Source organism: Trachymyrmex septentrionalis, unplaced genomic scaffold (genome assembly GCF_001594115.1).
Source record: "Trachymyrmex septentrionalis isolate Tsep2-gDNA-1 unplaced genomic scaffold, Tsep1.0 scaffold79, whole genome shotgun sequence".
Classification (NCBI taxonomy): domain Eukaryota; kingdom Metazoa; phylum Arthropoda; class Insecta; order Hymenoptera; family Formicidae; genus Trachymyrmex; species Trachymyrmex septentrionalis.
The window spans coordinates 834,518-853,549 of record NW_017305977.1 but is presented as its reverse complement, the minus strand read 5'-3'; the positions used below and the strand labels follow the sequence as shown (position 1 = coordinate 853,549).

Below are 19,032 nucleotides of genomic sequence, written 5' to 3'. Positions count from 1 at the left end.
TCTATAGATCCAGACTTATGCAAAAGTCTGTGCTGCTAAAGTTTATGGCACATACAAAAACGTAAGATTATAAGGAAGTGTTTCTATCGGTTATAACCATATGCCGTATGCCGTAATCTGTAAAAATTGACAAATCACCTTCGAATATTCCTTTTTTATCATCAAATAAGAGGGGAATACTCGACTGTGTCAGTTCTTACAAATTACGGCATACAGCATATGGTTACGATTAATATACATTCCCTTAAGTCAGCAGCACACAATTGTGAGCTGGATTAGAATCATGCCACCGTATCGGCTGCGATGTTGGCATTGACGGTGACAAGATTCTAATTCAGCTAGCAATCCAGCAGAAAAACAAACATCGTGTGCCGCAGACTAAAGTGGGAAACACAGACTCTTGCATAACGCATAAATATAAAGCACAAGAAAATCAGAATCTTTTATTTTATGAAAAGGAAGGAAATAAGGAACTTTGATTGGTTCATTTTTTTATGCATTATGTGTTGTGCGTTATGCAAGTCTGTGCTCCCCGCTTAAGCCTATTTTATAATAGTCATAAGTGTAGTCGTAAGTAGAATCATTCTAGTGAGAGTTGAGACACAAAACCGGAAGAATGCCATGTTTCAGTATTAGGGAGCTTTTTCATGCTGACGCTCGACGCTCATTTTTGGCGTTAACATAAAGGTGCATTTTCACGAGGTGCTCAAACTAGCTATTTCAGCGACAAAAAAGATCATGTGACGACTTTTGTCGCAAAACTATTAGAGCGACAATTTTATATATGAAAAAGGGCAAACAGCGTTAAATTTGACATTTGAGCGATAGATTTCATATATTGTTCGTATTTTTCATGTATTATTTGCAATATTAATACCCTGAATTAAAGAGTTATTAGATTATTTTGATTGCATCGAATCTTTTATCTGGATCAGCAATAAAAAAAATTAATTAGATTATGTATAATATATCGCAGTCAACGATAGTCAACACGATCGATAATGTGTCAACACTATCAAAAGCGTTTGAGAGTTTAACGCTTGTAGTTGAAACTGTTCAAACTACAAAATTTCAGCAACTGGATAATGAGCGACAAATCTGTTGCTCCAATAGGATATTATTTAAAAAAAAAATGTTCAGATAAATTTTTTTTAGATAAACTTTACTATTGTTTGAGTTGCAGGAAATATCTTTAATATGATTTTAATAATGCAATATTTTAATAAAAATTATTGAAAATGGCAATAAAAGAAGTGGGGACAAAAAGAGCTATGATTGGTTAGAGTCGCGTGTGACGTCACGGTTTGGTAAATTCAAATTTTTAGTACAGTAAAACATACAAATTATTTTATTTTTCATTAAATTAACAGTATGTCAAAAATAAATGACGTGGGTTTCATTAAGGCATTGGATAATTTACCGAAAGTGTTATGGTTTTGCATTTTTTTGCCGAAAATGATGTATTTAATGTCGCAGAAACTCGTAGTGTGAAAACAAAACAGTAAGTAAACATTTTAGATTAGTTAATACAATTACAATAATACATATGTATATAAAATTATAACTGGCTAACAATGATATTTAAAAATAAATGTAGAACATAAGAAGATACTTAAATGAAGATGCATTGTTTAACAACCTGACAATGTAACATGACCTAACTTTTATGTCAATTTTTAGTACAGAGCTGACTTTTTCTTCTTCTAATTTGGTATGGCTCTCGCCATCGGAATGACGGCGATTCCGGTCAGATACAAACGACAACAATGTGTTCAATCTGAAACAGCCAGGCGCGCCTGCCACCTGGGAGGAAGCGAAGAAATTAAGATTTCTCCCGCTCCCGTTGTAAAAAGTATATTTGTTGGGAAAAATAAATATCGAGATTTTTAGGGATGAGAGATTAGGGACTTTAAGTAAGTACAGATGAGATGGCAGAGCGTAGTTATCGCGGATCTTTTATCATGGTATGGATGTCAATGGGGTGCATAGGGAAATACTTCTTAAGGTATACTCTTAGTTTACGAGATTTGCCAATACGTAGGTTGCAATAGAAAAGAATGTGATTAATATCCTATCTAGGATCTCCGCAGGAACATTCCAGAGACCCAATGATACCTTTGCGATGCAAGCTGTGAGCTAGGTTATAATGGTTCGATCGGATTCTAGAGATAGTAACTACCTCCTTTCTTTTCAGTTTTTTATTGTGGAATCAAGGCTTGGGAGAGCTATTTCTATGGAAAGTATCATACAATTACTCCTTGGTAGCAGCAGAACAATTTAAGTATGCTCGGAACTTAATGTTGGGAGTGCTTTTGGATAAGGGAAATCTTGAAAAGGCACTTTGAACCTGGGGCGATGTCCATGTAAGGCAGCTTCATTGGCGATTTTTTCATTGCCGTGGATACCCTTGTGGCTGGGAATCCAGACCTTGAAGAGTCATCTAACTTAAACTATTCTTGATTTCATGGATAAGATAGCTGATATTCTTGGAGTTATGGGATGAGACCGCATGAAGTATACTTTGTCTGATAATATGGTAACTTCTCATTTATCTCGATATCAAAAACAAAAAATGCATCAATCAAAGTATTTGTCTTTGCTAGCTATACCTTTTTGCTATGTTTTCCCATTTGTGACAATAAGTGGATTCCGCGACGATAGAACAATTGGTTTTTTGAAGCAATCCATTCATCGATCCATTTCCGCACATCCTCGTAATTTCTAAAGTGTATCCATCAAGCCGTGCTGCATTGATCGGAACAAGTAATAGTCTGAAGAAGCTAAGTTTGGTGAATACGCTGGGTGTGGGAGAACCGCAAGGGGCAAGTTTCGAACTTTATACCGCTTCCCACTCGAGCTGCATCAGTGTTTCCTTGACGGCTTTTGCAACGAGTGATTGAGAGCGTTGTCATGCAAAAGCATAACTTTGCGTCGATTGCTGGCTACTGATGACCTTTTTTCCAACAATGCTTTATTCAGAAGGTTTAATTGTAATTGATATCGATCTCCCGTGATACTTTCGTTCGATTTTTTTCCCTCACAGCTTGCATCGAGGGCTGCCCTAACAGTATTTCCCTATATGTCTAATTCTAAGCAAGAGAAACATGATTTTACTCTTGGGATAAATGGGGAAATTCCATGTAAATCGTAATACAAAGTAACATATTTTGGCAGTACTTGCCCGGCGAATTTGATGGTTGTCGAAGAGACGTATTCGACTTACCATTTCTAATGCTGCGCTTATGGAGCCTATTAATCTCAATGAGCCTATCAATCTCAAAATTATTTTACTTGTTGAGCGTAAATCTGATTTGAGATCCTCATCTGTTATCGATACCGGTACATCTCTAATTATACCAGAACGGATTGTGTGGTGAGTTGGAATGAACGTCGTTAAACCATGCTTGCCTATTTCAGCATTTTCAACCAGTACGGAGATAGCAGAACGCATTTTGCCCCTATTTATCTTTTTCATCGAACAGATATCGGTGTGAGCTTAGATACTTGCCTTTTCATCATAATCTTAAAAGCTTTTGTGATGTTGTCCGTATTTGTATGAATGTGTACGATAAAAGGCGAACAGTCAATTCTACCATATCTTCACAGTCAGTTCTACCTATTGCAAGCGACATCATTTGAGGTCTTGGATTTATTTTGCTGAGAATTATTGTCATTGGTCGTCGTGGATGACGAGCTGCCTGGATTGATCTTTTGCTTCGAGCCTTTATTAGGACGCTTACCCGTTTCTGTATTAGTTGAATCTGAGCGCCTATCGAACAATAACTTCCATAGACACCTGTTGCGAGCCGAGTGACGACGATGACGATGTAGGCGTGCTAACGTTTTTGTTAAAGGAAGAAGTTGTGTATTCACAGCGTGTCGCTGGATTTCCATGCCATCGAAATTGATTGTGTTTGAACACGTCAGGTGGAATTATTATTATTACCGAGGAATTAGATACTGATGACGAGGCGGAAGACAGGCCAGAATCACCACCAGCTTTGATGAATTTACCAAATTTGCCTTGCATGAATTGTTCGAAGTCCTGCAATGGGATAATATTCTTATTATGAGAGTCCTAACAAGGAGAAGGAGGGTGTTCGGGCCCTCCCACTCGTCCGCAGGATTCACTCATGGGTCTCTCCGAAAACGTCCCCAATAAATATCGCGCACAATAAACCATTAATTAAGGAAGAAAAAATAAAGTAAAGGATAGCACAAGGCAGATCAAGCTGCTAGTTCGTTTTGAGAAGAACGATTATGAGAGCGATGCAATACTCGGGAAAAAGTAACATCAAAAACGTCCGTCCCCGATAAAATCCCGCGCGCGACTTCAATACAGAGCTAAAAGTGAAAATTATGGTGATTCAGCAGTTAGCTATGTAGAATTAAAAAGAGAAGGAAATACATGTCACGTCCGTGGAAAAATTTGTCCTGAGCATCGGATGAACAATAAAGCGTATACTGTATCTATGCTCGTGATATCTCAGCTTCGTTCTAATCCATCTCGACAATAGGTATATGGTCTTTTGAAGTTGACAGTTCATCTGTAGATTAATAATTAATAATTTTCATGTACAATATTACACAGCAAACGAGAATGAATTAAAATGGATTAAAATTGTTTTATTACGTACTTCAAATCCATGAAAATGGATTGAATAGATTGAAATGGATTGGATTCGAGCTGACACTCTAGTTTAATATTCGAAAAAAAAAACATCCATATTTAAGGATTACAAATTTTATTTCTAAGACATTTATAATAATTATACCTGAAATTAATCCTACTCACAATTCACAATTCTGAACTGAGTAGTATTCACGATGCACAGAAAATGTTAATATTATTTTTAGATTGAAAGAGAGGCTTAGAGATATAGTCTATGTAATTTCTATAAATGCATTCAGAATTGAAAAGGCTTTATGCAATTCTTATAAATAAATAAAAATGCATTCAGGATTGAAAAGGATTCATTTTAACATTCATGAATCCGTATTTCTGAAAATCTGAATCTATTTTAATCCATTTCAATCCATTCTTGTTTGCTAAGTACGTAAGAAAGCACGTATCCTGATAAGACTTCTTGTTAGCAGAGCGTGGTTGGATGGGTTGAGCCAGTAATTAAGTAGAAACTTATAAATGAACGTAATTTATTGAAAAGTAAATTTTATAATCCGCGAGCGTGCTGTCCTCTCATTTCGGAATTCAAGCAGAGACTGCGAGAGAGATCACTTAAACGGATATCGGTTAATTACGATGAGAGTCGAAGTTTTCCGAGCCGCGCTTGAGTCGAGTACAGTACAGTCACGCATAAAAGTATTGGTCTGTACACTCGAGTACAGAAACGCGCTGAACTCAAATACTTGTATTCTCAATACTGCCGCCGTTCAAGCGTTTCTCGTGAATCGTTATAATGTTTAACTTATTACATATGCTTTTGAAACGATCTCGCGGCAACGCCTTTGTGAATATGTCCGCGCGTTGATTTTCGGACGGAACGTACTCGACTATAATCTCCTTCTCATTTACTTTTTCGCGAACGAAGTGAAAATGGATGTCGATATGTTTCGTTCTTTTATGAAATACCGGGTTCCTGACTAACTGAATTGCACTTTGGTTATCGACGTATAGAGTTGTTTCTTTGTCGCAAGGATATCCGATGTCGGATAACAACTTCCTAATCCAAATCGCTTCTCGTGTTGCTGTTGATGCTGCCACGTATTCGGCTTCCGTGGTACTTAACGTCACCAGTCGTTGCCGCTGCGACGACCACGTGACAGCTCCGTTTGCGAGACAGAAAACGTATCCTGTCGTGGATCTTCGCGTCTCGATATCTCCGGCGTAATCGGCGTCTGAGAAACCTATCAATTCTACATTGCTGCCGCCGCTTGAGTATTCGATACCGTAGTCGATTGTGCTTTTTAGATACGCGAATATTCGCTTTACTGCTCGCCAGTGCGCAGCATTATGATTGCTCAAATACTTGCTCACGGAGTTTACCGCGAACGCGATGTCCGGTCTCGATACAGCAGCTAAAAAGACTAGCGACCCGACTGCTTCGCGATACGGCACACTGCTGGATTTTTCGTCGTTCTCCTCGCTAGGAGATAGTGCTGCGTGCGGATCTGCTGGCACATTTGCTGGTTTCGCTTCCGCCATTCCGAACTTTTCAATTATTTTCCGCGTGTATTCGCTCTGATGAATAATTAGCCGTTTATTTCTTTTATCGCGTTCGATTTGCAACCCGACGAAAACATTTGAATCCTCGACCGTTATTTTAAACGTTTCGCTCAGTCGTTGAATTATTTTCTTAAGCGTCTCTACGTTTTTTGAGGCTACTAGCCCATCATCGACGAACAGCGCCAGATACACTTCGTCGTTTTTGTATTTCCCGGTAAACACGCACTTATCCGCATCGCACTCTTTTAGATTGAACTCACTCAGAAAACTTGTGAACCTCAGGTTCCAACACCTTGGAGCCTGCTTTAGACCGTAGAGGGACCTTTGGAGCTTGCACACGACATTTCTTGGATCTTCTTCTATCTTCAATCCTTCCGGAATTTGCATGAAGATTGTCTCTTCCAATTTTCCGTACAAGAATGCGGTTTGGACGTCAAACTGCATTACTTCAAGATTTTTCGAGGTGATTATTGCTAGCAGTATTCTCAACGAATCGTACCTTACAACTGGAGAGAATGTTTCGTTGAAGTCGATCCCCCTTCTTTGCATGAAGCCTCTCGCACACAACCGTGCCTTGAATCGATGCAGCTTCCCGTCGGCATCTTTTTTCACCCGAAAAACCCATTTCGAGTCGATTAGCTTCATTTCCGGCGTCCTTTTTTCGAGTTTCCAAGTGCTACTTTCTTCGTGAGCTTGAAGTTCGTCTTGAATAGCACTCGCCCACTGCGCGGCTTCGGTGCTATTCTTCGCTTCTTCATATGTTTGTGGTACGATGTACTCGGCCACATATGCATCATGCCGGTACCTACTCGGTACTTGAATTGTCGAGCGATTTCTTAGAGCTCTTTGATTTTCCAGGTCCGACGTATCCTCTTGTTCGCAGGCCTCTTGTTCGTTTTCCACTTCTGCTTGTTCTTGGCCGATGCCCCCGTTCTCTTCTTCGTTCTCGGCTTTTGGTAGTGGAAGTATTATTTCATTTTCTTCCTCCATTGGATTCGTTTCCGCCAGAGGTTTGCCGACTTTCTCATTAAATATGACATTGCGAGCTACACTGACCCTTTTCGTTTTCGGATTGTATACTCGGTAATTCGTCGATTCTTCCGTGTAACCAACGAAGATCTGTTTACTCGCTCGAGCATCGAATTTCTGCGTAAACTGTTTGGGAGTGTGCACGTACGCGTCTGAGCCGAAGATTCGAAGATGCTTCAGATTTGGGACTTTCCCAGTCCACGCTTCGTACGGTGTTACTGTACCAGTCGTCCACACGGTTCGATTAAGAACGTATACTGCACAATTTACCGCTTCTGCCCATAGAGTCAGTGGTAGACTCTTCGCGATTAACATCGTTCGCGCACTTTCGACTATCGTCCGATTGTCGCGTTCGGCTCTCCCGTTTTGCTCCGGATTGTACGGTGCCGTTTTCTCCTGATGGATTCCACATTTCTCGAGATATTCGTTCATTTCTTTGTTAAGGAATTCCCGACCATTATCCGAACGAAGCGTTTTTATTTTTCGACCGAATTTGTTCTCTATCATTTTTTCAAAAATTTTGAATTTCAGGTGAACCTCGGATTTCTTCTTCATAAAGTATACGTGTCGGTATCCGGTCGCTTCGTCCTTGAAGGTTAGAAAGTATCTTGATCCACCCACAGAGTTCGTTGACATCGGCCCGCAGACATCAGAGTGAATTTTTTCTCCGGGTTTAATTTTCGTGTTTCGCTCCACTTTCTTATTGAATGGCAGTCTGTGCAATTTCCCCATTTGACACGGTTCACAGAAAACGTCATTTTTGTCCGTAAACGATACTCCACTTACAAGTCCTTTTTTCGCTAATTCGCGAATCGCGCGCTTTCCGACGTGTCCTAGTCGTTCATGCCACACGGTTAAGTTTGTTGTAGCTATGTTCGCTTCTTCGACGCTCCCTTGTTTCGTGACCTTGAAGATCATGCGATACACGTCGTTGCCTTGCTTTGCACCTATCGCGAGCACCTTGCCATCACGCACAACTTCGGCGTAATTATTTTTGAATTGCACGCCGAATCCTTTCTTTGTGCACATTCCGACCGAGAATAAATTTTTGCGCAATTTCGGCACGTGTAACACTTTTTCAATTCGTGCGTCTTGCCAAACACCGTCGATGAGCCTTTTGATTCGCACCGTGCCTTCGCCGGCGACATTGCAGATTTGATTATCACCGAGTGATATCGTTGCGCCAGTACCATCTGTTTTGTAGTCAGTCAACCAGTCGCGTCGGTAAGTTAGGTGCCTCGATGCACCGCTGTCGATCAGCCAGACATCGCTTGGATCGGCCGTCATTATGTGACTTTGTGTCCAGAGCTTACTTGCGTTTCCCGCGCTTTTCAAGATCGATTTGTCCGAACTTTTACCTGATTCGACTACAAATGCGCAGTCACGAGGTTTGTTGCCGTCATCTCGTAGCTTCCGCTTGTTTCGACATTGTCTCGCGATATGTCCCATCTCTTGACATTTGTAGCACTGCACTTCCTTCGTTTCCTTTTTATTTTCGGGTTTTTTGTTCTTAGCACCTTTTGTTTCTTTGGTGCTTCGATTTTTGGCTGTCGCGGTCAGTGCTTCCGACTTCTCTTCGTCACCGTTGAGCCTGGTATCCTCTCTGATCAGCCTTTCTTGTAGATTATCGAGAGTCTGTCGTTCTGGGTCCACACTGTCCCAGGCGACCTGCAATGTACTGAACTTTGTAGTCAAGCTTGAGAGAATTTTCGCTATAATTGTGGCGTCCGATACGTTCTCTCCGATGTCCTTAAGTTGACACGCCATGTTTGTCACCCTGGCTACGTGCTGAGTCGCCGTGTCCGATTCGCTCATCCGATAAGCATGAAATTTCTGCAGCAGACCCAGCTTGTTTGTCACTGTCTTTTGTTCATGAATCAAACATAGTTTGTCCCACATTTCTTTTGCGGAAGTACACGAGAGCACACACACTTGTTGAGTCTCGTCGAGATTCGACAGGATTATAAATCTCGCCGTTGCATCGTCTTTCACGTTTCTCTTCACCTCGGCCGCTTGTCCTTCTCCCTCGGCAGGCTCTGCTCTTGTGCCATCAACGACATCAAGAACGTCGTTCATTACGAATAACGCATTTACTTGAGCTTTCCAGCCCTGGAAATTCGTACCGTCGAATGGCTTTATGCTTTTTACGGAGATGCCGACTGACATCGCGGATTTGAGTTTTTCAACTTGCACGTTTCCGACATGTTAACTTTCAGCACTTGAACAATGGCCAACTTCCGTTTTGCGCCACGTGATACTCGCCGAAGATTCGCTCAACACTCACGCAGTTTAGTTGACCGTTAACTGGGCCCACAACCTGATAAGACTTCTTGTTAGCAGAGCGTGGTTGGATGGGTTGAGCCAGTAATTAAGTAGAAACTTATAAATGAACGTAATTTATTGAAAAGTAAATTTTATAATCCGCGAGCGTGCTGTCCTCTCATTTCGGAATTCAAGTAGAGACTGCGAGAGAGATCACTTAAACGGATATCGGTTAATTACGATGAGAGTCGAAGTTTTCCGAGCCGCGCTTGAGTCGAGTACAGTACAGTCACGCATAAAAGTATTAGTCTGTACACTCGAGTACAGAAACGCGCTGAACTCAAATACTTGTATTCTCAATATATCCAATAATTATTAATGATACTATTACTATTTTATCAATATTAGCTCTGTATACATTAACTCGGTAATTGCAACGGATTCAGTTGATATCGATTCAAAGGAAATTGATTCTACCTAAAATTTCCATTTTCTGTCATTTCAAAATGGACGAACTGGTTTTGTATGGCAGTACTCTCCTAGATTGGCAATCAAATATATGTGGAAGAACTTCTTGCTTCATTCGTATAGATGCACCTGGAGCGAACCCTCATGTAGTTTTCTATATCTTCTTGCAGTTATAACAGAATATTATTATATATTTATACTTTTATACAAACATACAGAAATTTATATTTAGATATTATTTACATTAGAATGGTTTTCACAACAAAATGATGAAGTAAGTGACACAGTCGGAGCATCGCTCCATCTGGCGATTTCAAACGATTTCTTTCTAATAATATCTTTTGGCACCGATACAAAAAGCTTAGAGGGCATAGAAATAGTTGTATTTTTTATACAAAGAAATGAAACACCACTTATAACTGTGTTTTTTCATGATTTCTTCCACTTTCTCCATTTTTCCTCTCATTTCTAATGCTTTTCAAATGTAACTGTCAAACCACTTACTGAACCGTGACGTCAGAATGACGCCATGACAGTGCGAGAAATATGGAGTGTTTCAAATAATGGTCCAATTTAAACTCATTAAAAAAATTATTTAACGATTTTTAACAACTTTTATTGTAACTATTATTTTTAATGCTAAAATATTAATTTAAAACGAAAAATAAAAAATCGTAGAGCACCCTACCCAGACAACAGAAATTATCCAAAAGAGAGATATAAAACGTCTTATGTCTCAATGTGTTGTCTGGGTATTTTGATGTGAGGGTGCGATTACATGTAGTGCGGTAAGCGGCACGGGCTAGATAAATAAACTTTAATATGAACTTTTTTAAATATATTAACTTTCTATGCACATTTCATCAATATTTTTATTTTTTCAACGGATTTACTTAATAATTGCATTTAAATCAATTAATTCTATTAAAAAGTGCTTAGTAACGTGAATTGGTCACTGGCCTGCTAGAGTCCCTACAAGAGAGCATCAATCTTGTCAAAATTTTTATTGACTTTGAAGTAAAATAGCGGAACCAATCATCAATGCTACTATATCCTCACTTTGAGTATCGTGAATGCGATGATTTAGATTTTAAAAATTGTGAAAGTAGAATTTACGTTAAATCATATAATATTGACAAATAGAATTTATGTTAAATTACAAAATATTGACAGAAGTAGATCTGTTTTCTATAGCTGAACTAATTTTACACTTTTGGAATTCAAATAGTAATGATACGAAACAGTAATGAAATAATTTTTATTTAACAATACTTTTATTTTTTAATAAAATGTCTTGCTATCATCAAATTGCTATATACTGGTAATTTTAACCGCCTTTTTAGGCCGGTAGTCAGATCTTATATTCAAGACGTCTTAAGTACGGTCTTAAGAAGTCACAAATCAATCAGAAGGCTACATTAGCGTCTTAAGACATTATTTAAGACGATCTTGAAATAAGACTCGACTATGAATATCAGCCTTAATCATATTTTCTACGAAGAAGACGTTAAACTTATGATTGATGACAAGGTTAGAATGTCACCTTCGACGCTTTGCTACCACATAATATTTATATTTTTTTATATTTTTAATTCAAAACCTTTATAATAATGTATAAGTTTACTTATTTATAATTTTGATACATCTAAAATAATTTCATCATTTTATTAATCAAAATTTTCACCGTGACTCTACGCTCTATGTAGTAAAGAGTCTAGAGCCCGTCTCTAAAGAGAAGATAGATTATTAGACGCCCTATTAGACGCCATTTTATTTCATATTGGCTGCGTTCAGCAGACTCAGCAGTTGAGTGAACACTCGCTATTATTCTTTTAGATCATCCAATCAGCATTTTAGATCTGGAAGAAAACGTCAATAGCAGCGAGCGCTTATTCAATTGTTGAATCCGCTGAACGCAGCCATTGACGCGACTTTCTTATAAGGATTCTAGTCCGTGCATGTGATGTCCACTTCATCAGAGCGAAGAGCAGCCTGATACTGAGCTGTTCCTTTGGGCCGTTTTTTTATACGCTACTTGTTGGAGTGGTGGTGGGAAAGAAGAGAATTGTGGATGAGGGGGAGAGGGGAGAAAGAAGAGAGGAGGAATCGGTCAGTCCTCAATAACCGGGAGAGTGACCTTCCACATCTTATTTATGTTGTAGCCATTATTTCTATTTAGATTGTTAGGATGTTTCTGTATTTCTATGACTTCTCTATACTTCCTTGGAAAGTATGAAATAATGTAAGTATGAAGTAATATTGAGGACTGACCGATTCTTTCTTTGAGAAAACTCGCGAAACGCATAACTTTTATACAGAAAGCACCCGTGGAAGCTTGAAGAATATTATTAAATACCTTTACGGGGAGAGTATCTTTGCTAAAGTAAACACTTTCAGCAAATTCAGGTCTTCCTTAGCTAAAAAACTATCAAATTTGGCATTTCTAAAACGCTGCAGGGATAATAACATCATCCCAAAATTCCTACAACTCAAGGACCACCTAGGAACTCACAAATCTAAAAACATCCTTTATAAAACTAGCCTCATCCTCACCAAAGAACGCATCCACTTCACAAGTCACAAATAGCCCAAATCTCCCATAAAACCTTTAAATTCCATCTGATCCTATCCACCACGTTGCGGCATGATATCTGGCAAATCCTAGATCCTATTACATACGAACAAGCCATGAAGACACACACACACACAATCCTCTGAAAAACAGAAACAGAAATACATAAACCTTGTCTCTTACAAAAATCCACAACCCTCTCTACTTAACGTCAAGAACCTATCCAACAAAGACTTGTCTCAAGACACTATATCTGCCCTTGCCAAAGGCCCTAACTTCGCAGTGACCTAGAAAGATTCCAAAGGAAGAGATTATCAGCCAAATAGAGTCAATCATCTACCGACTCCCATCAGAATAAGCAGATAATATCCGCAGACAGGTAACCAATATCCTTTCCAAAACCAAACCCCCTCCGCCTACCATCACTAGACAAGAGCGATTGGCTCTCCAAGATCTTAACAAGAACACAGACATCATGCTTCCAGCCGACAAAGGCAACACGACAGTAGTCATGAACACATCAGACTATAAGAAAAAGATAAAGAACCTTCTTTCGGACAAAGCATACAAAAAGCTTGACAAAGATCCAACTAATACAATCGCACAAAACATCAAGATCCTAGTGGAGAGAAACAACATTCCCAGTAAAACCAAATCAACATTAAAACCCACAAATCCTCTTCCACCAAGACTATACGGACTATCAAAAGTACACAAATCAAACATCTCCCTCAGACCGATTGTCAGCGCCATACACTCCCCGACATACAACTTATCCCGCTTCTTGACACAAACACTACAACCTTACTGGAAAATCAGAATCACACATAACCAACTCAACCGATTTTATAAAAAAGATTCAAAAAATCCGATTATGTCCCACAGACTTGTTTGTAAGTTTCGACGTAGAATCTCTTTTCACACAAGTTCCAATAAAAGACACATTAAACATAATAAAGGCTTCACACAAAGTCCCCTCCGATCTCATCCCACTAATAGAGCACTGCTTAACAACCACTTACTTCTCCTATAACAATCAATTTTATGAACAAACTTCAGGGGCAGCAATGGACTCTCCTATTTCTCCTGTAATTGCCAACATCTTCATGGAGTATTTTGAAAAAGAGGCCCCCAGGAAAACACTTAAGAAACCAGAAGTTTAGTTCCGTTATGTAGACGACACATTCGTGATATGGAGATACGGCAGAGCCGAACTCCGTAAATTCCTTATTTTCCTCAACAATCAACATCCAAATATTCACTTCACTATAGACATAGAGGAAAACGGAAAACTCCGCTTCCTATATGTTCTTGTCTCTAAGAAAGCTGACGGTACTTTAGGCCATCAAGTGTACAGAAAACTAACACACATAGATAGATACCTACATGCCGAGTCGCACCACCACCCATTACAGAAACAGTCTGCAATCAACTCACTTGTACATAGAGCTTTCTCCAACGCTGACAAAGAACATCTACAGACAGATTCAACCACTTAAAACTAGCTTTACAGAAAAACGGATACGACAAACAAAATATAATCAAAACAATCAATAAACATGCAGATAAGACAATGGTCTCTGACACACAACCAGACGAAAAGATTCTATCCATTCTCCTATATGTACTCGTAAAAGGAACAACAGATCAGATTGGTAGGATATTAAACAAACAGAATATCCGAACTATCTTTAAACCACCCAAAAAGATAGAACAAATCTTAAGAAATCTTAAAGATTAAAGACTACTCAGCTCCGCAGGAATATACAAAATACCTTATTCCTACGGGCAAGTATACATTGAAGAAACCGGGAGAATGGTCAACCTACGGATAAAAGAACACCAACGTGATGTCGGGCTAAAACACGTCACACAGTTAGCATTATCAGAACACGATCACAGTAGCCAACATTACTTCATACTTTCCAAGAAAGTATAGAGAAGCTATAGAGATACAAAAACACCGTAACAATCTAAATAGAGATAATGGCTACAACATAAATAAAATATGGAAAACCATTCTCCCGGTTATTGAAGACCGACCAATTCCTCCCCCCCCCCTCACCCTAATTCTTTTCTTTCCTCCGATCACTCCAACAAGTAGCGTAATATAAAAAGGAACGAGCCCGGAGGAACAGCTTAGTATCAGGCTGCTCCTCGCCCTGATGAAGTGGCCTTCATGAAACGTTGGCATTTCAAGAATGGATCTGGACACGGAGAAAACCCGCGAAACGCATAACTTTTATATAGAAAGCACCCGTGGAAGCCTCAAGAATAAGTCTTATAAATATTTACAAACGTTTTTTAAATATTTCCGAAATACTGTGTGCTGGGTATTCTCATTACTGTCCAATATTGATTTTAAATATTAAATTGTAATTTGTATTCGATCATGTCATTTCAAAATTATTAGTTTATTGGCAATATTCGGGCATAATTTTTGCACAATCTTTTATTGATTTTGATGAACATTATTATGAATAAAACGCATTTTTTTGTACAATAAGATTATAAGATAAATCTTATAATATTGATAATATTATATTAATACAATTAAATAAAAGTATATGGCTCAAATAATAAAATTAAATAAAAATATGTTGAGAAGGGCTACGAGCCCAAAATAAAAAGTTTAATATATGAGTTAAAGCAAAGATAAATAGACTACATTAAAATGAATATTAAAACTTAGAGAATCTTTTCAAATTCGCTTATTTTAACTCATATATTAAATTTTTTATTTTGGCTTATAACCCTTTTCAACATACTTTTTTTAATTTTATTACTTGAGCCATATTATATTATGAATATTAATATAATTCTTAATTATTGTATGTGAAATATGTATTTATACTATTAATGGTAGAACCATGAAAGCTGCAGAGAGTGACAGTACCACAGCAGCTGCAGCAAATGCAGCAACAATTAAATTAATTTGCTGCTGCAAAGTAATCAGTAGCAACAACAGCAAGAGCTGCAGCAGCAGCAAACGCAGCAGCATCAAGCTAGCGGTATATATATATATACGAGGTCTGTTTAAAAAGTATCGTGAATTTTGTGTTTTTTAAAAAATTATTTATTTATTCATGAATATCTATTTTGTCCCCTTCAAAGTAATCCCCATCAGATATTATACACTTGTGTCAACGTTTTTTCCAATCCTCGAAGCACTTCAAAAAATTATTTTTTGTGATCTTGTTCAGCTCCTCCTTCGATGCCGTCTTTATGGCTCGTGCGGCAGCTTCCATTGGGATGATTGAGCTTTGGTTTCCACGTCATAACCATAAACCCATGATTCGTCACCAGTTATGACCCTCTGGAGCAAATTTGGGTCGTCGCGGACAGAGTCCAATAGCCTCCTTAGCAATGTTAATGCGATGCTGTTTTTGGTCGAAATTGAGCAATTTTGGTACGAATTTCGCGGCGACCCGTCTCATGCCCAAATCATTGGTAAAAATCGAATGGCACGAGCCAATCGATATGTTTAGGTCCTCAGCAACCTCTCTAACGGTGATTCGACGATTGGCCAATACTATTTTCTTCACTTCATCAATGTTGTCGTCTGTTGTTGACGTGCTCGGGCGTTCGGCACGTTCTTCGTCGTTCACATCTTCTCGGCCCTCTGAGAACATTTTGTTCTCCACCGATAAACGTTGCTTCGGTCCAAGGTAGCTTCACCATATGCCAACATTCGGAATGCGTCCGCGCACTTAATTTTGTTTTTCACACAAAATTTGATACAGATCTTTGATCTATTTTTTGGAATAGGCAAAAATCGAAGACGAGCATGGAAAACGAGCTTGCAAAACACGTGCAAGCAAAGCAGCTCTCAAAAATTAACTGAACATTCAAAATAGCCGAACTTGTCGGCATAAGTGAGAGACATGAGTACCAACATAACGCCACAAAAAATCGAAAATCAAATATACGTAACCCGCGGAAATTCAAAATTCGCGATACTTTTTGAACAGACCTCGTATATAACGTGTATAATATACTAGATTATACGAGGGATGTTCAAAAAGTAAGTATCCCTGCTCCGGGAAAAAAGCAAAACACAATTTTTAGGTTAAAGTAACATATGTATTTATTGTTTGACTTATAAACTATTTTTCTACATAGTCCCCTTGGACTTGAATACATTTTTTATATCTGTTCTGAAGCTTTGACAAACCTTGTTTATAAAAATCCGTGCCCTGTTTTTTAAAGAATAATTTAACAAAGTCTTTCACTTCATCATTTGAATTGAAGTGATGGCCACCCAAACTTTCCTTTAACTTAGGAAAAAGAAAAAAGTCACTTGGTGCGAGATCTGGAGAGTAGGGTGGGTGATCAAAAATTTCCCATTTGAATTTTTCCAGTAAGGTTTGTGTTTTTTTTGCTGAATGAGGCCGTGCATTGTCGTGAAAAAGCAACACTTTTCTCGATAATTTTCCAGGACGCTTTCGTTTAATGGCACTTTTAAGTTTATTTAGCACTTCACAGTAACGATCTGCATTTATCGTGGTACCGGATTCAAGAAAATCAATCAACAGAACACCTTCGTTGTCCCAAAAAACTGTGGCCATAACCTTACCAGCAGAATACTGGATTTTTGCTTTTTTTGGAGCACTCTCTTCTGATTTCTTCCAAACCATACTTTGTCGCTTCATTTCAGGGTTTGTGTGGTGAACCCACGTTTCATCCCCTGTCACAATGCGTGAGTAAACATTTTCGCCTTCATCTTCAAGCATGTCAAGAAATTTTCCTGCAGACTGAAGTCTTTTTTGTTTGTGATCATCTGAAAGCAGGCGTGGGACCCACCTCGCACAAACTTTACGGTAACGAAGATGATCTGTTATGATTGTGTGGATTGAAGTTCGACAAATATCGATTTCAGGAGGCATTGAGTCCAAAATTCTGTCAATTGTAAAGCGCCTATCCGCCAAAATGATTTTTTCGACTGCTGCGACTGCGTCATCTGTAATGGCGGTTTTTGGCCTGCCTGCACGCTGCTCATCATGAACTTCTCCGCGTCCCTCGAGAAAATATGTACGCCACCGACGCACCATTTGCACACTCATGCATTTGTCACCATAAATATGCACTAATTCAGTGTGAATTTCGTTGCCATTAAGCCCTTTTGCAGTTAAAAAGCGAATAACTGCACGCAACTCACAAGTGGACACGTTTTTCACAGGTAGCTCCATGGTTTCCGAGCCGGTACTGATGAAAAAAATTTTTTCGGCAGCTAAGACCAGTTCCGCTCTTGTCGGTATATCCTAAACTAAAACTATGTTCGGTCCCAGCTCGCTAGATGGCGCTGGGGCAAAACGGCAGACTAGGGAAACTTACTTTTTGAACACCCCTCGTAGTTTTAAAGGAAAAAAAACTCAATATTTCCAATTTTTCCGGAAATTTTTCGGTTTTTTCCCAAGAGTATAAAAATTTATTTTGGAAAACTCACGCGTGCTCATAAAACCTGCCACGTTTGCTTCTCGATTCTTTCCGTAAGAAAATAATATATGGTACACAGCAGGATAAGTTAACAGAAATTTTCAAATTGTACAAAAGATTGAGATCGCATAATATATTCAATAAAACATACAAAACATTTATTGTTGCACCAATGTAAGAATTAAAAATATAGACTCTAAACATCATATTTATATGATAATAAAGGGTGGGCCATCTATTGGTACGTTTTTGAATTTTAAAATTTATAAAAATTTTAAAAATTAATAAAAAATATCAATGTATGCTCATTTGATCGCATTTTTAAAAACGTACCAATAGATGGCCCACCCTGTAGTACGTTTAGAAAATAATTTAGATTTAAACTAAATTCGTAGCAAAATATTTGAAATAAAAAAAAACTACAAAGAGACACTTCAGGAGATCATTAGATCAGAGTGTGACAAACTAGAGTTAAAAATCTGTCTACTTAAACTTTATCATATATTAAAGGAAGGTTAGATTAAGTTTTATTATAAAGAAGGCTAACTAAAAAATTTTAATAAAAATAATGCTACATAACTTCATAGATCGCATTAATTTTATAAAGGAATTTAAAAGTTATTTATTATGCCTTTTACATAGCAAAAACAGTAATTTTTCTAAAAAAAAAACAATTTTTCGGAAAAAATCCGAAACTTTTCCGGTTTTTTTCCAGCAATTTGAAGAAAGCGGCTTTCTTAAAACTATATACTAGATGTATATATATAATATATACGTGTATATACATATATTATTTCTTGAAAATTTTATTTTTAGTTTCTATAAGAAGGGATGGTAGGGGACGTGCTCGATACAGGTGGTATGTTCAACGAGCAGGCCTCATGAGATATCCTTACCGGCCCCAGCTTGAGACAAACCGGGATATAAGAGGCCAGCAAGGAATTATGAGGGGCCGTGTTCTGGGAGAGAGAGGCCGCAGAGGAAGAAGATCAAAAAATTCATTCCCGGTACGGTACAACAAACTTTTAAGGATATATTATATCAATTTTAAAATTATTGAATAAACCATGAAAAATTAAAG

At 38.2% G+C, this 19,032-nt stretch overlaps 1 protein-coding gene across 1 annotated transcript in view; it reads right to left on the bottom strand.

The window, feature by feature from the left end:
- Nucleotides 1-18,482: 18,482 nt before the first annotated feature.
- The window catches only part of LOC108754336 (transcription factor IIIB 90 kDa subunit), an 80,696-nt gene continuing 80,146 nt past the window's right edge, over nt 18,483-19,032 (bottom strand). The window contains exon 17 of the mRNA XM_018496567.1: nt 18,483-18,493. The gene's annotated coding sequence lies outside the window, so the exon portion shown is untranslated. The remainder of the gene's footprint in view (nt 18,494-19,032) is intronic.